Raw genomic sequence first — 15,000 nt, 5'->3', positions numbered from 1 at the left:
ATGTGTGCTCCAAGGTGCGGCGTGCACGAAGTCGGACCCCGGTTTGCCCCGGGTGCGCACACCTTGGCTGGGTTGCGCGCCCTGGTGGGCACCATGGTGCGCACCAAGGAGCGCTCCGAAGTGTGCTCCAAGGTGCGGCGTGCACGAAGTCGGAGCCCGGTTTGCCCCGGGTGCGCACCTCGCGTGCACCTTCGCCGCGGTGGGCACCATGGCGTGCACGAAGTCGGAGCCCGGTTTGCCCCGGGTGCGCACCTCGCGTGCACCTTCGCCGGGGTGGGCACCTTGGTGTGCAGACCTTGGCTGGGTTGCGCGCCCTGGTGGGCACCATGGTGCGCACCAAGGAGCGCTCCGAAGTGTGCTCCAAGGTGCGGCCTGCACGAAGTCGGAGCCCGGTTTGCCCCGGGTGTGCACCTCGGGTGGGCACCTTGGTGCGCATGCCTTGCCTGGGCTGCGCACCAGGGCGGGCTCAAGATGGCACCCGCGTTCCTTTTTTTTCACTATCTTTCAAAACGGAAATTTTAAAATCTCATTTTTGTTTGCCTTTTTCTGGAAATTAGTGAAGGCAGCGCATCAAAGGTGCGCACCTCGCTGCCCACCACGGTGCGCAACGCCGGTGGGCACCCGGGAGTGCTTCGAAGTGTGCTCCAAGGTGCTGCGTGCACGTTGTCGGAGCCCGGTTTGCCCCGGGTGCGCACCTCGCGTGCACCTTCGTCGGGGTGGGCACCTTGGCTGGGTTTGCCCCGGCTGCGCTCCGAAGCGGGGTTATTGGAGCGCCGCCTCTTTTTTTGTCGGAGCGTTTGGTGGGGTTTCTCGCATTGGCTCTTCCGAGGCCCGGTTGCCACCCTGGCGCGCACGAAGTCGGAAGTAGGGTTAATTGCCCGGGTGCGCACCTTTGCCAGGGTGGGCACCTTACCTGGGCTGCGCACCAGGGCGGGCTCAAGATGGCACGCGCGTTCCGTTTTTTTCACTATCTTTCAAAACGGAAATTTTAAAATCTCCTTTTTTTTTTGCCTTTTCTGGAAATTAGTGAAGGCAGCGCATCAAAGGTGCGCACCTCGCTGCCCACCTTGGTGTGCTCTGAGGTGCGCACCCGGGAGCGCTACGAAGTGTGCTCCAAGGTGCGGCGTGCACGTTGTCGGAGCCCGGTTTGCCCCGGGTGCGCACCTCGCCTGCACCTTGGCCGGGGTGGGCACCTTGGCTGGGTTTGCCCAGGGTGCGCTCCGAAGCGGGGTTACTGGAGCGCCCCCTCTTTTTTTGTCAGAGCGTTTGGTGGGGTTTCTCGCATTGGCTCTTCCCAGGCCCGGTTGTTGGGTGCGCTCCCACCCTGGCGCGCGCGAAGTTGGAAGTTGGGTTAATTGCCCGGGCGCGCACCTTCGCCAGGGTGGGCACCTTGGTGCGCACACCTTGGCTGGGCTGCGCACCAGGGCGGGCTCAAGATGGCACCAGCATTCCCTTTTTCTCACTATCTTTCAAAACGGAAATTTTAAAATCTCGTTTTTTTTTTGCCTTTTATGGAAATTAGTGAAGGCATCGCATCAAAGGTGCGCACCTCGCTGCCCACCTTGGTGTGCTCCGAGGTGCCCACCACGGTGCGCAACGCCGGTGCGAACCCGGGAGCGCCCCGATGTGTGCTCCAAGGTGCGGCGTGCACGAAGTCGGACCCCGGTTTGCCCCGGGTGCGCACCTCGCGTGCACCTTGGTGCGCACACCTTGGCTGGGTTGCGCGGCCTGGTGGGCACCATGGTGCGCACCAAGGAGCGCTCCGAAGTGTGCTCCAAGGTGCGGCGTGCACGAAGTCGGAGCCCGGTTTGCCCCGGGTACGCACCTCGCGTGCACCTTCGCCGGGGTGGGCACCTCGGCTGGGTTGCGCGCCCTGGTGCGCACCAAGGAGCGCTCCGAAGTGTGCTCCAAGGTGCGGCGTGCACGAAGTCGGAGCCCGGTTTGCCCCGGGTGCGCACCTTCGCCGCGGTGCGCACCATGGCGTGCACGAAGTCGGAGCCCGGTTTGCCCCGGGTGCGCACCTCGCGTGCACCTTCGGCGGGGTTGCGCGCCCTGGTGGGCACCATGGTGCGCACCAAGGAGCGCTCCGAAGTGTGCTCCAAGGTGCGGCGTGCACGAAGTCGGAGCCCGGTTTGCCCCGGGTGCGCACCTCGCGTGCACCTTCGGCGGGGTTGCGCGCCCTGGTGGGCACCATGGTGCGCACCAAGGAGCGCTCCGAAGTGTGCTCCAAGGTGCGGCGTGCACGAAGTCGGAGCCCGGTTTGCCCCGGGTGCGCACCTCGCGTGCACCTTCGCCGCGGTGGGCACCATGGCGTGCACGAAGTCGGAGCCCGGTTTGCCCCGGGTGCGCACCTCGCGTGCACCTTCGCCGGGGTGGGCACCTCGGCTGGGTTGCGCGCCCTGGTGCGCACCAAGGAGCGCTCCGAAGTGTGCTCCAAGGTGCGGCGTGCACGAAGTCGGAGCCCGGTTTGCCCCGGGTGCGCACCTCGCGTGCACCTTCGCCAGGGTGGGCACCTCGGTGCGCACACCTTCTCAATGTTTTCTTGCCTTTTCTGGAAATTGGTGAAGGCAGCGCATCAAAGGTGCGCACCTCGGTGTGCTCCGAGGTGCGAACCCGAGAGCGCTCCGAGGTGCCCACGAAGTCGAAAGTCGGGTTAATTGCATTGTTTTCCCCGGGTGCGCTCCGAGGTGCGCAACATCGGCGCACACCAAGGAGGGCTCCGAAGTGTGCTCCAAGGTGCGCACGATGGCGTGCACCTCTGGTGCGCACGATTCGGAGCTCGGTTTGACCGGGGTGCGCACACCTTGGCTGGGTTGCGCACCTTTTGTGCGCTCCAAGGTGCGCACGAAGTCGGAGCTCGGTTTGCCCCGGGTGCGCACCTTCGCCAGGGTGCGCACCTTGATGCGCACGCCTTGGCTGGGCTGCGCACCTTGGTGGGCGCCATGGTGCGCACCTTTCGTGCGCTCCAAGGTGCGCACGAAGTCGGAGCTCGGTTTGCCCCGGGTGCGCACCTTGGTGGGCGCCATGGTGCACTCCGAGGTGCCCAAGATTGGTGCGCACCAAGGAGCGCTCCGAAGTGCGCTCCAAGGTGCGCGCGAAGTCGAAAGTTGGGTTAATTGTCCGGTTTGCCTCGGGTGCGCACCTTGCGTGCACCTTCGCCAGGGTGGGCGCCTTGGTGCGCACACCTTGGCTGGGCTGCGCACACCTTGGCACCCGCGTTTCCTTCATTTTAAATTTTTTTTTTTTACAATCTCTCAAGTGGGAAATTCTATAATCTCAACTTTTTTTGCCTTTTCAGGAAACTTTTGAATGGAGCGCATCATTGGTGCGCTCCGAAGTGTGCTCCAAAGCTCTCTCCAGCTGCGTGCACCTGCCCCGGCCGCGCACCCGGCCCCGCCCAGCTTCGCTCACCTGTCCCGGGCGTCTGGTGCGGAACCTTAGAGTAAGAAACATCACCGTGCACCTTGGCCAACGTGCGCGACTCGACCGAGCGCGCACTGGCCGAGGTGCACACCGATTTCACCTGGGTGCGCGCGCAGCACCTCGGGCGCACCGGGGTGCGCGCACAACGCCCGGGTTGCACCGTGGCCTGTGTGCTCGGGGCGCCTCGGGTGCGCGCTCGGTGTCGCCCCCGCGCGCGCGGTAGTGCGGGCAGCGCACCCCGGCCCGGCCCGGCCCCGACGAGAACGCAAACGGGCAAAAGGTTTATTCAAATAGCATTGCGACGCCCGGCGAAAAACTAAAAAAGGGTGCAACACCGGGACTTCCCGGGAGGTCACCCATCCCAGTACTACTCCGGCCCAAGCGCGCTTAACTGCGGAGTTCTGATGGGATCCGGTGCACTAACGCTGGTATGATCGCACCCGTTATGAGCTTGTCGCAGTGTGTACTTAGCAAACCGCGACCCACGTGCGAATCCACCCCGGCCACCCACCCCCGTCGAGGTGCACACCCTCCCTCGCGAAGTGCGCCCCGTTCGCCAAGTGTGAGCCCTGCCCGGGTGCGCGCACCTTGCTAGGGCGTCGGGTGTGCACCCGGCCCGGCCTACGTGCGTGCACCTGGAGGGGGCGTCGTGTGCGTGCAGTGTCCCGTCTGCAACGCGGTGCCCACACACCACCTCGGGCGCAACGACCTGCGCTCACATGTGGGCCGAGTGCACCTTGGTGCATGTTCGGGGCGCCTCGGGTGCACGCTCGATCTTGCCCCGGTGCACCAAGGCGCTCGGTTTGCCCCGGGTGCGCACTTGGTGCAAGGTGGGCACCCAAAATAGGGATCAAGCACCAAAACACAAGTTTCGGGATGCAAAATGGGACCCAAGGACCACAAATGCGTTCCAAGACCCATGATGGGTCCACGAGAACAAAAATGTGTTCCGAGACTTAATAAACAAATATTGGGTTTTAGGAGAAGAAACATGCTCTGATGCCCAAAACGAGAATCGACCCCGAAAAGGCCACAGGCCAAAAGTGGGATGCGAGACAAAAAAAAATGGGACCCGAGGACCAAAATTGGGTTCCCAGGTCGAAGACAGGGCAACCGGACAAGAAACGACCTCTAAGGCTCGAAATGAGTCCCGACGACTAAAACTTGACAAGAAGCACCCATCAGGCACCCAACTCGACACCCATGGGATGCCGACCCACCCGGGCTTCCACCTAGCACACCTTGGCACCCACCCACCCTCGCACCCAACCTCGCACCCAACTTAGCACCTTTGAACCCACATTGGCACTCACCCTGACCCTGGCACCTTGGAACCCACATTGGCACTCACCTTGACCCTGGCACCCACCTTTGCACTCACCTTGGGACCCACCCTGGCTCCCACCTCGGCACCCACCCAGACACCCACCTTGGTTCCTTGGCACCCACCTTGGATCCTTGGCACCCACCCCGACACCCACCTTGGCACGCAACTTGGCTACTTGCCACCCACCTTGGCTCCTTGACGCCCACCCCGACAACCACCCCGTGACCTACCCTGGCTAGGGTTGGTGCACACCCACCCTGGTGCCCACCTTGGCACCCACCCTATGACCCACCTTGGCACGCACCTTAGTACCCACCCCGTTACCCACCCTAGGACCCACCCCGTGACCCACCTTGGCCAGGGTGGGTGCACCCACCCTGGTGCCCACCTTGGCACCCACCCATCCTAGCACCCAGCCTGTGACCGGGCTTGGAACCCAACCTTGCACCCGCACCCGTCTTGGCCAGTGTGGGTGCGCACCCATCCTGGCACCCACGTTGTGACACACCCTTTAACCCACGCACCCTAGCACCCACGTTGGCACCCACCTTGGAACCCAACCTAGCAACTTGGCACCCACCCCGTGACCCACCTTGGCATCCACCATAGCAGTCGCCGACTTGGCACCCACCTCGGCACCCACCTTGACACTTGTGGACCCACCTTGCCACTCACCCTAGCATCGACCCATCCTAGCACCCACCCTGGCACCTTTGCACCCTAGCACTCACCCATCCTAGCACCTAACCTGTGACCCACCTTGACACTCACCCTCGCACCCACCTTGGAACCCAACCTAGCACCCACCCACCCTGACACCAACCCTAGCACCTACCCACCCTTGCACCCACCCTGTGACCCATCTTGGCACCCACCCATCCTACCACTCAACCTATCACCCACCTTCTCACCCACCTTGGCATCCACCTTAGCACCCACCCACACTGGCACCTTGGCACCCACCTCGGGCAAGGTGGGTGCACACCCACCCTGGCACCCAATTTAGAACCCACCGAGCATGTTACCCACCTTGGCACCCACATTGCAGCCCACCCTAGTACCCACCCTATGACCCACATTGGCATCCACACCCTAGCACCCAGGCACCTCGACACCCGCCTTGACACCCACCCTAGCACTGAACCTGTGACCCACCTTGGAACTCACCCTAGAACCCACCCACCCTGTGAACCACCTTGGCATCCACCTTAGCACCCACCCACCTTGGCACCCACTCTAGCACTCACCCATCCTAACACCCAACTTGTTACCCACCTTGGCACCCGCCCTCGCGTCCACCTTGAAACCCACCCTAGCACCCACCCACGCAGGAGCCCACCTTGGCACCCAACCTAACACCCACGCATCCTGGCACCCAACTTGTGACCCACCTTGGAACCCACCCTAGTACCCACCTTTGAACCCACTATATCACCAACCCACCTTGGCACCCACCCTATGACCCTCTTTGGAATCCACCCTAGCACGCACCCACCCTGGCACCCACCATGGAGCGCACCCTAGCACCCACCCACCTCGGCACGCACCTCAACACCCACCTTGGTGTGCGCACTGCGCCAACCTCTCAAAGACCCTATGTGGTGCGCTCCAAAGTGTACACCTTTGGTGCGCTCCAAGGTGCGCACCTTTGGTGCACACCGAGGTGCACACCAAAGTGTGCACCGAGGTGAGCACCAAAGTGCACTCCAGGGTGCACACCAAGGCGTGCACCTTTGGTGCGGTCAATGCAAACGAATTCGGAAGTTGGGGTCGATGTCCTAATCGCTGCTGCAGACTACACGTATGAGAATCGGACAAATAGCTTTATATAGGGGAGGTGTTGCGTTTGATGGGTCGACTCCCCTGGTTGTGTGCACTGCACCAACTTCAAAGACCCTGTCTTGTTTAAGAAGTCAAAAGTTGGGGTGGATGTCCTAATCATTGCTGCAGTCTACGCATGTATGAGAATCAGACAAATAGCTTATATAGGGGAGGTGTTGCATTCGGTGGGTTGACTCCCCTGGTTGTGCGCACTGCGCCAACCTCAAAGACCCCGCATAGCAGAAGAAGTCGGAAGTCGGATTTTGGTGAGCACCAAGGCGTGCACCTTTGGTGCGGTCAACGCAGACGAATTCAGAAGTTGGGGTGGATGTCCTAATCGTTGTTGCAGGCTACACATGTATGAGAATCAGACAAATAGCTTATATAGGGGAGGTGTTGGGTTTGATGGGTCAACTCCCTTGGTTGTGCGCATTACGCCAACCTCAAAGACCTTGTTTTCGTTAAGAAGTCAAAAGTTGGGGTCAATGTCCTAATGGCTCCTGCAGGCTACACATGTATGAGAATCGGACAAATAGCTTATATAGGGGAGGTGTTGGGTTTGATGGGTCGACTCCCCTGGTTGTGCGCATTACGTCAACCTCAAAGACCTTGTTTTCGTTAAGAAGTCAAAAGTTGGGGTCGATGTCCTAATTGCTCCTGTAGACTACACATGTATGAGAATCAGACAAATAGCTTATATAGGGGAGGTGTTGGGTTTGATGGGTTGACTCCCCTAGTTGTTCGCATTACACCAACCTCAAAGACCTTGTTTTCGTTTAGAAGCCGAAAGTTGGGGTCGATGTCCTAATTGCTCCTGCAGGCTACGCATGTATGAGAATCAGACAAATAGCTTATATAGGGGAGGTGTTGGGTTTGATGGGTCGACTCCCCTGGTTGTGCGCATTGCGCCAACCTCAAAGACCCTGCATTGCGGATGAAGTCGAAAGTCAGAGTTTGGTGTGCTACAAGGTGTGGTCGAAGGTGCTCACCTAGGTGTGCACCTTTGGAGCGCAGGAAAAGTGCCCTCCAAAAGTGCGCACCTTTGGAGTGCACAAAAGTGCCCTCCAAAAGTGCGCACCTTTGGAGCGCAGAAAAGTGCCCTCCAAAAAGTGCCCTCCAAAAGTGCGCACCTTTGGAGCGCAGAAAAGTGCCCTCCAAAAAGTGCCCTCCAAAAGTGCGCACCTTTGGAGCGCAGAAAAGTGCCCTCCAAAAAGTGCCCTCCAAAAGTGCGCACCTTTGGAGCGCAGAAAAGTGCCCTCCAAAAAGTGCCCTCCAAAAGTGCGCACCTTTGGAGCGCAGAAAAGTGCCCTCCAAAAAGTGCCCTCCAAAAGTGCGCACCTTTGGAGCGCAGAAAAGTGCCCTCCAAAAAGTGCCCTCCAAAAGTGCGCACCTTTGGAGCGCAGAAAAGTGCCCTCCAAAAAGTGCCCTCCAAAAGTGCGCACCTTTGGAGCGCAGAAAAGTGCCCTCCAAAAAGTGCCCTCCAAAAGTGCGCACCTTTGGAGCGCAGAAAAGTGCCCTCCAAAAAGTGCCCTCCAAAAGTGCGCACCTTTGGAGCGCAGAAAAGTGCCCTCCAAAAGTGCGCACCTTTGGAGCGCACAAAAGTGCCCTCCAAAAGTGCGCACTTTTGGTGCGCACCAAGGCGCTGGTTCGGTCGTTGCAGGCGAGTTCGGAAGTTGGGGTCGATGTCCTGAGCGGAGGTGCAAACTACACAGGTGTCGGAATCGGACAAATAGCTTATATAGGGGAGGTGTATGCTTCGATGGGTCGACTCCCCAGGTTGAGCGCACCGCGCCAACCTCAAAGACCCTACGGTATGGATGAAGTCGGAAGTTGGGTCCGATGACCGATTCGATTAGTAGGTATGCTCATGAGGTCGGAATTTGGGTCCGATGACCTGCCATGTGCAGGAAGGCGAATGTTGGCACTGTGCGTTGCAAGGTGCACACCAAGGCGCTGGTGCGGTCTTTTTAGTCGAGTTCGGAAGTTGGGGTCGATGTCCTGATCGGAGGTGCAAGCTACACAGGTGTGGGAATCGGACAAATAGCTTATATAGGGGAGGTGTATGCTTCGTTGGGTCGACTCCCCGGGTTGAGCGCACCGCGCCAACCTCAAAGACCCTACGGTATGGATGAAGTCGGAAGTTGGGTCCGATGACCGATTCGATATGTAGGCATACTCGCGAGGTCGGAATTTGGGTCCGATGACCTGCCACGTGCAGGAAGGCGAATGTTGGCACTGTGCGTTGCAAGGTGCGCACCAAGGCGCTGGTTCGGTCGTTGGAGGCGAGTTCGGAAGTTGGGGTCGATGTCTTGATCGGAGGTGCAAACTACACAGGTGTGGGAATCGGACAAATAGCTTATATAGGGGAGGTGTATGCTTCGTTGGGTCGACTCCCCGGGTTGAGCGCACCGCGCCAACCTCAAAGACCCTACGGTATGGATGAAGTCGGAAGTTGGGTCCGATGACCGATTCGATATGTAGGCATACTCGCGAGGTCAGAATTTGGGTCCGATGACCTGCCATGTGCAGGAAGGCGAATGTTGGGACTGTGCGTCGCAAGGTGCGCACCAAGGCGCTGGTGCCGTCGTTGCAGTCGAGTTCGGAAGTTGGGGTCGATGTCCTGGTCAGAGGTGCAAACTACACAGGTGTGGGAATCGGACAAATAGCTTATATAGGGGAGGTGTATGCTTCGATGGGTCGACTCCCTGGGTTGAGCGCACCGCGCCAACCTCAAAGACCCTACAGTATGGATGAAGTCGGAAGTTGGGTCCGATGACCGATTCGATACGTAGGCATATTGGCGAGGTCTGAATTTGTGTCCGATGACCTGCCATGCGCAGGAAGGCGGAATTTGGGTCCGATGACCGAGTTGATGGCGTGCCATGCGCAGAAAGGCGGAATTTGGGTCCGATGACCGAGTTGATGTTGATGGCCCGCCATGCACAGGAAGGCGGAATTTGGGTCCGATGACCGATTTGAAGGCGTGCCATACGCAAAAAGGCGGAGTTTGGGTCCGATGACCGAGTTGATATTGATGGCCCGCCATGCGCAGGAAGGCGGAATTTGGGTCCGATGACCTGACATACGCATGGAGTCCGACTCGGGGGCCGATGTTCGATTCGATGACTTGCATTGTGGGTAAAGTCGGAAGTTGTGGTCTTTGACCCGATTCGATGACCAGACTTCGGCTGCTTGAGAATCGGACAAATAACTTATATAGGGGAGGTAGTGTTCTCGAGCATCCTCCCCCCGTGCCCGTTTATGTCGATTGATGCTGGTGCTCGACTGGTTGGAGCGCTCGGATGCAAAAATCTTGCACCAGGATTTATCGATTGTGATGGACACGGCAAGTCTCCTGATTGCTATGCAGGAGCTCATCGTGAATCTCTATGCGGCCTTGGTATGGACTCGACCTGCGGAATGGTTCGGCAATGGTAGTCGCTCCAACACGTCCTTGCAATGGCCACAGAGGTGATTCGACTAGAGCTCCAGTCTAGCTTTTGGGTTGCTTGGCGGACTGGTATAGCCGCGATCGAGTTCCGGCCATGAACGTTTTAGATAGCTCTTGGGCTTTCTGGGACGGAAGTCGGAAGTTTGGGCTGTTGTCCGATTTGATGACCATTCTTCGGATGTGTGAGAATCGGACAAATAACTTATATAGGGGACTGTGTTGTCTCACGCAGCCCCCTCCGTGCCCCTCTATCTCGACCGATGTTGGTGCTTGAAAGGGTTGGGATCGCTCGGATTTATAAACGTGCACCACCATTTGTCGAGTGTGAGGGACGCGGCAGGTCTCCTAAATGCTATGCGGGCGCTCTCTGAGAATCTCTATCCGGCCTCGACACAGACTAGTCTTGCTGAATGGTTTGGCACTGGTAGTCGATCCAACACGTCGTTGTTGTGGCCGCCTAGGCGATTCGATTCGAGCCCCCGTCTAGCTTTTGGGTTGCTTGGCGGATTTTGCCCTATCCGCAAGTGAGCTCGGTCCCTAAACGTTCGAGAAACCCGATTGCTATGCGCCGACTCTCTTTCTTGCGAGCCTCCATCTAGCTTTTGGGTCTCTACGGAACGGAAGTCGGAATCTGGGACCGTTGTTTGATTCGACGAGGCAGACTACGGTTGTGCGAGAATCGGACAAATAACTTATATAGGGGAGGTGTTGACTGGAGCATTCTCCCCCGTGCCCCTCTAACTCGACCAATGCTGGCGCTCGAACGGTGGTAGCGCTCGGATTTTCATTGAGCGCCAGCATTGGTCGATTTAGAGGGGCATGCGAGATTCCCGAATGCTATGCGAGGGCTCTAACGGAAATGTCTATTGGTTTCGGTATGGATGCAATTGCGAGTGGTTCGGCAAAGGTAGTCGTTCCGATGCGTCCATGTCGTGGCCAAATCAATAATTCGATTTGAGCCCTCGTATAGCATTTGGGTCTCTCGATGTGATTCCGCATTCCAGTCCCTTTGGGCACTGCTTGAGCCGCATCCCAGGGGGTTCCCTTCCCAATAATCTGCCTCGCAACCCGATTGCTATGCGGTGAGGCTCCTCGGCCGCCTCGGAACTATCTGTGTATCAGACGCATCGCGGGATAAGGGGTTGGCAACGGTAGTCGCCCCAAGCGCGTCCGATGCTTGGACCATTCCGAGGCGGCCCTGAAGCCTCTTCCGTCTAGCCGTTGGGTCCTTCTCGCCGCATCCCTCGCCTCGCACCCCGATTGCTATGCGGTGAGGCTCCTCGGCCGCCTCGGAACTATCTGTGTATCGGACGCGTCGCGGGATAAGGGGTTGTCACTGGTAGTCGCCCCAAGCGCGTCCGATGCTTGGACCATTCCGAGGCGGCCCTGAAGCCTCTTCCGTCTAGCCGTTGGGTCCTTCTCGCCGCATCCCTCGCCTCGCACCCCGATTGCTATGCGGTGAGGCTCCTCGGCCGCCTCGGAACTATCTGTGTATCGGACGCGTCGCGGGATAAGGGGTTGTCATTGGTAGTCGCCCCAAGCGCGTCCGATGCTTGGACCATTCCGAGGCGGCCCTGAAGCCTCTTCCGTCTAGCCGTTGGGTCCTTCTCGCCGCATCCCTCGCCTCGCACCCCGATTGCTATGCGGTGAGGCTCCTCGGCCGCCTCGGAACTATCTGTGTATCGGACGCGTCGCGGGATAAGGGGTTGTCACTGGTAGTCGCCCCAAGCGCGTCCGATGCTTGGACCATTCCGAGGCGGCCCTGAAGCCTCTTCCGTCTAGCCGTTGGGTCCTTCTCGCCGCATCCCTCGCCTCGCACCCCGATTGCTATGCGGTGAGGCTCCTCGGCCGCCTCGGAACTATCTGTGTATCGGACGCGTCGCGGGATAAGGGGTTGTCACTGGTAGTCGCCCCAAGCGCGTTCGATGCTTGGACCATTCCGAGGCGGCCCTGAAGCCTCTTCCGTCTAGCCGTTGGGTCCTTCTTGCCGCATCCCTCGCCTCGCACCCCGATTGCTATGCGGTGAGGCTCCTCGGCCGCCTTGGAACTATCTGTGTATCGGACGCGTCGCGGGATAAGGGGTTGTCACTGGTAGTCGCCCCAAGCGCGTCCGATGCTTGGACCATTCCGAGGCGGACCCGAAGCCTCTTCCGTCTAGCCGTTGGGTCCTTCTCGCCGCATCCTTCGCCTCGCACCCCGATTGCTATGCGGTGAGGCTCCTCGGCCGCCTCGGAACTATCTGTGTATCGGACGCGTCGCGGGATAAGGGGTTGTCACTGGTAGTCGCCCCAAGCGCGTCCGATGCTTGGACCATTCCGAGGCGGACCCGAAGCCTCTTCCGTCTAGCCGTTGGGTCCTTCTCGCCGCATCCCTCGCCTCGCACCCCGATTGCTATGCGGTGAGGCTCCTCGGCCGCCTTGGAACTATCTGTGTATCGGACGCGTCGCGGGATAAGGGGTTGTCACTGGTAGTCGCCCCAAGCGCGTCCGATGCTTGGACCATTCCGAGGCGGACCCGAAGCCTCTTCCGTCTAGCCGTTGGGTCCTTCTCGCCGCATCCCTCGCCTCGCACCCCGATTGCTATGCGGTGAGGCTCCTCGGCCGCCTTGGAACTATCTGTGTATCGGACGCGTCGCGGGATAAGGGGTTGTCACTGGTAGTCGCCCCAAGCGCGTCCGATGCTTGGACCATTCCGAGGCGGACCCGAAGCCTCTTCCGTCTAGCCGTTGGGTCCTTCTCGCCGCATCCCTCGCCTCGCACCCCGATTGCTATGCGGTGAGGCTCCTCGGCCGCCTTGGAACTATCTGTGTATCGGACGCATCGCGGGATAAGGGGTTGTCACTGGTAGTCGCCCCAAGCGCGTCCGATGCTTGGACCATTCCGAGGCGGCCCCGAAGCCTCTTCCGTCTAGCCGTTGGGTCCTTCTCGCCGCATCCCTCGCCTCGCACCCCGATTGCTATGCGGTGAGGCTCCTCGGCCGCCTCGGAACTATCTGTGTATCGGACGCGTCGCGGGATAAGGGGTTGTCACTGGTAGTCGCCCCAAGCGCGTCCGATGCTTGGACCATTCCGAGGCGGCCCCGAAGCCTCTTCCGTGTAGCCGTTGGGTCCTTCTCGCCGCATCCCTCGCCTCGCACCCCGATTGCTATGCGGTGAGGCTCCTCGGCCGCCTTGGAACTATCTGTGTATCGGACGCGTCGCGGGATAAGGGGTTGTCACTGGTAGTCGCCCCAAGCGCGTCCGATGCTTGGACCATTCCGAGGCGGACCTGAAGCCTCTTCCCTCTAGCCGTTGGGGCTTTCTCGCCGCATCCCTCGCCTCGCACCCTGATTGCTATGCTGTGAGGCTCCTCGGCCGCCTTGGAACTATCTGTGTATCGGACGCATCGCGGGATAAGGGGTTGGCAGTGGTAGTCGCCCCAAGCGCATCCGATGCTTGGACCATTCCGAGGCGGCCCTGCAGCCTCTTCCGTCTAGCCGTTGGGGCCATCTCGCCGCATCCCCCACCTCGCACCACGATTGCTATGCGGTGAGGCTCCTTGGCCGCCTCGGAACTATCTGTGTATCAGACGCATCGCGGGATAAGGGGTTGTCACTGGTAGTCGCCCCAAGCGCGTCCGATGCTTGGACTATTCCGAGGCGGCCCTGCAGCCTCTTCCGTCTAGCCGTTGGGGCCATCTTGCCGCATCCCCCACCTCCTCGGCCACCTCGGAACTATCTGTGTATCGGACGCATCGCGGGATAAGGGGTTGGCAGTGGTAGTCGCCCCAAGCGCGTCCGATGCTTGGACTATTCCGAGGCAGCCCTGCAGCCTCTTCCGTCTAGCCTTTGGGGCCATCTCGCCGCATCCCTCGCCTCGCACCCCGATTGCTATGCGGTGAGGCTCCTCGGCCGCCTGGGAACTATCTTCGTATCGGACGCATCGCGGGATAAGGGGTTGTCACTGGTAGTCGCCCCAAGCGCGTCCGATGCTTGGACTATTCCGAGGCGGCCCTGTGGCCTCTTCCGTCTAGCCGTTGGGGCCATCTCGCCGCATCCCCCACCTCGCACCCCGATTGCTATGCGGTGAGGCTCTTCGGCCGCCTTGGAACTATCTTCGTATCGGACGCATCGCGGGATAAGGGGTTGTCACTGGTAGTGGCCCCAAGCGCGTCCGATGTTTGGACTATTCCGAGGCGGCCCTGCAGCCTCTTCCGTCTAGCCGTTGGGGCCATCTCGCCGCATCCCCCACCTCGCACCCCGATTGCTATGCGGTGAGGCTCCTCGGCCGCCTTGGAACTATCTTCGTATCGGACGCATCGCGGGATAAGGGGTTGTCACTGGTAGTCGCCCCAAGCGCGTCCGATGCTTGGACTATTCCGACGCGGCCCTGTGGCCTCTTCCGTCTAGCCGTTGGGGCCATCTCGCCGCATCCCCCACCTCGCACCCCGATTGCTATGCGGTGAGGCTCCTCGGCCGCCTTGGAACCATCTTCGTATCGGACGCATCGCGGGATAGGGGGCTGTCACTGGTAGTCGCCCCTAGCGTGTCCGATGCTTGGACCATTCCTAGGCGGCCCTGAAGCCTCTTCCGTCTAGCCGTTGGGGCCTTCCCGCCCCATCCCTCGCCTCGCACCCCCGATTGCTATGCGGTGAGGCTCCTCGGCCGCCTTGGAACCATCTGTGTATCGGACGCATCGCGGGATAAGGGGTTGGCACTGGCAGTCGCCCCAAGCGCGTCCGATGCTTGGACCATTCCGAGGTGGCCCTGAAGCCTCTTCCGTCTAGCCGTTGGGGCCTTCCCGCCCCATCCCTCGCCTCGCACCCCGATTGATATGCGGTGAGGCTCCTCGGCCGCCTTGGAACTATCTGTGTATCGGACGCATCGCGGGATAAGGGGTTGGCACTGGTAGTCGTCCCAATCGCATCCGATGCTTGGACCATTCCGAGGCGGCCCTGCAGCCTCTTCCGTTTAGCCGTCGGGGCCTTCCCGCCGCATCCCT

General features: G+C 60.1%; 1 non-coding gene across 1 annotated transcript; it reads right to left on the bottom strand.

The window, feature by feature from the left end:
• Positions 1–3,746: 3,746 nt before the first annotated feature.
• Positions 3,747–3,865, bottom strand: LOC131861560 (5S ribosomal RNA). Its single transcript, XR_009360632.1, has one exon. It is a non-coding gene; the product is annotated as a 5S ribosomal RNA (ribosomal RNA).
• Positions 3,866–15,000: the final 11,135 nt, after the last annotated feature.

The sequence above is a fragment of the Cryptomeria japonica genome, unplaced genomic scaffold, assembly GCF_030272615.1.
Source record: "Cryptomeria japonica unplaced genomic scaffold, Sugi_1.0 HiC_scaffold_26, whole genome shotgun sequence".
Taxonomy (NCBI): domain Eukaryota; kingdom Viridiplantae; phylum Streptophyta; class Pinopsida; order Cupressales; family Cupressaceae; genus Cryptomeria; species Cryptomeria japonica.
This window is presented reverse-complemented; position numbering and strand designations above follow the sequence as displayed.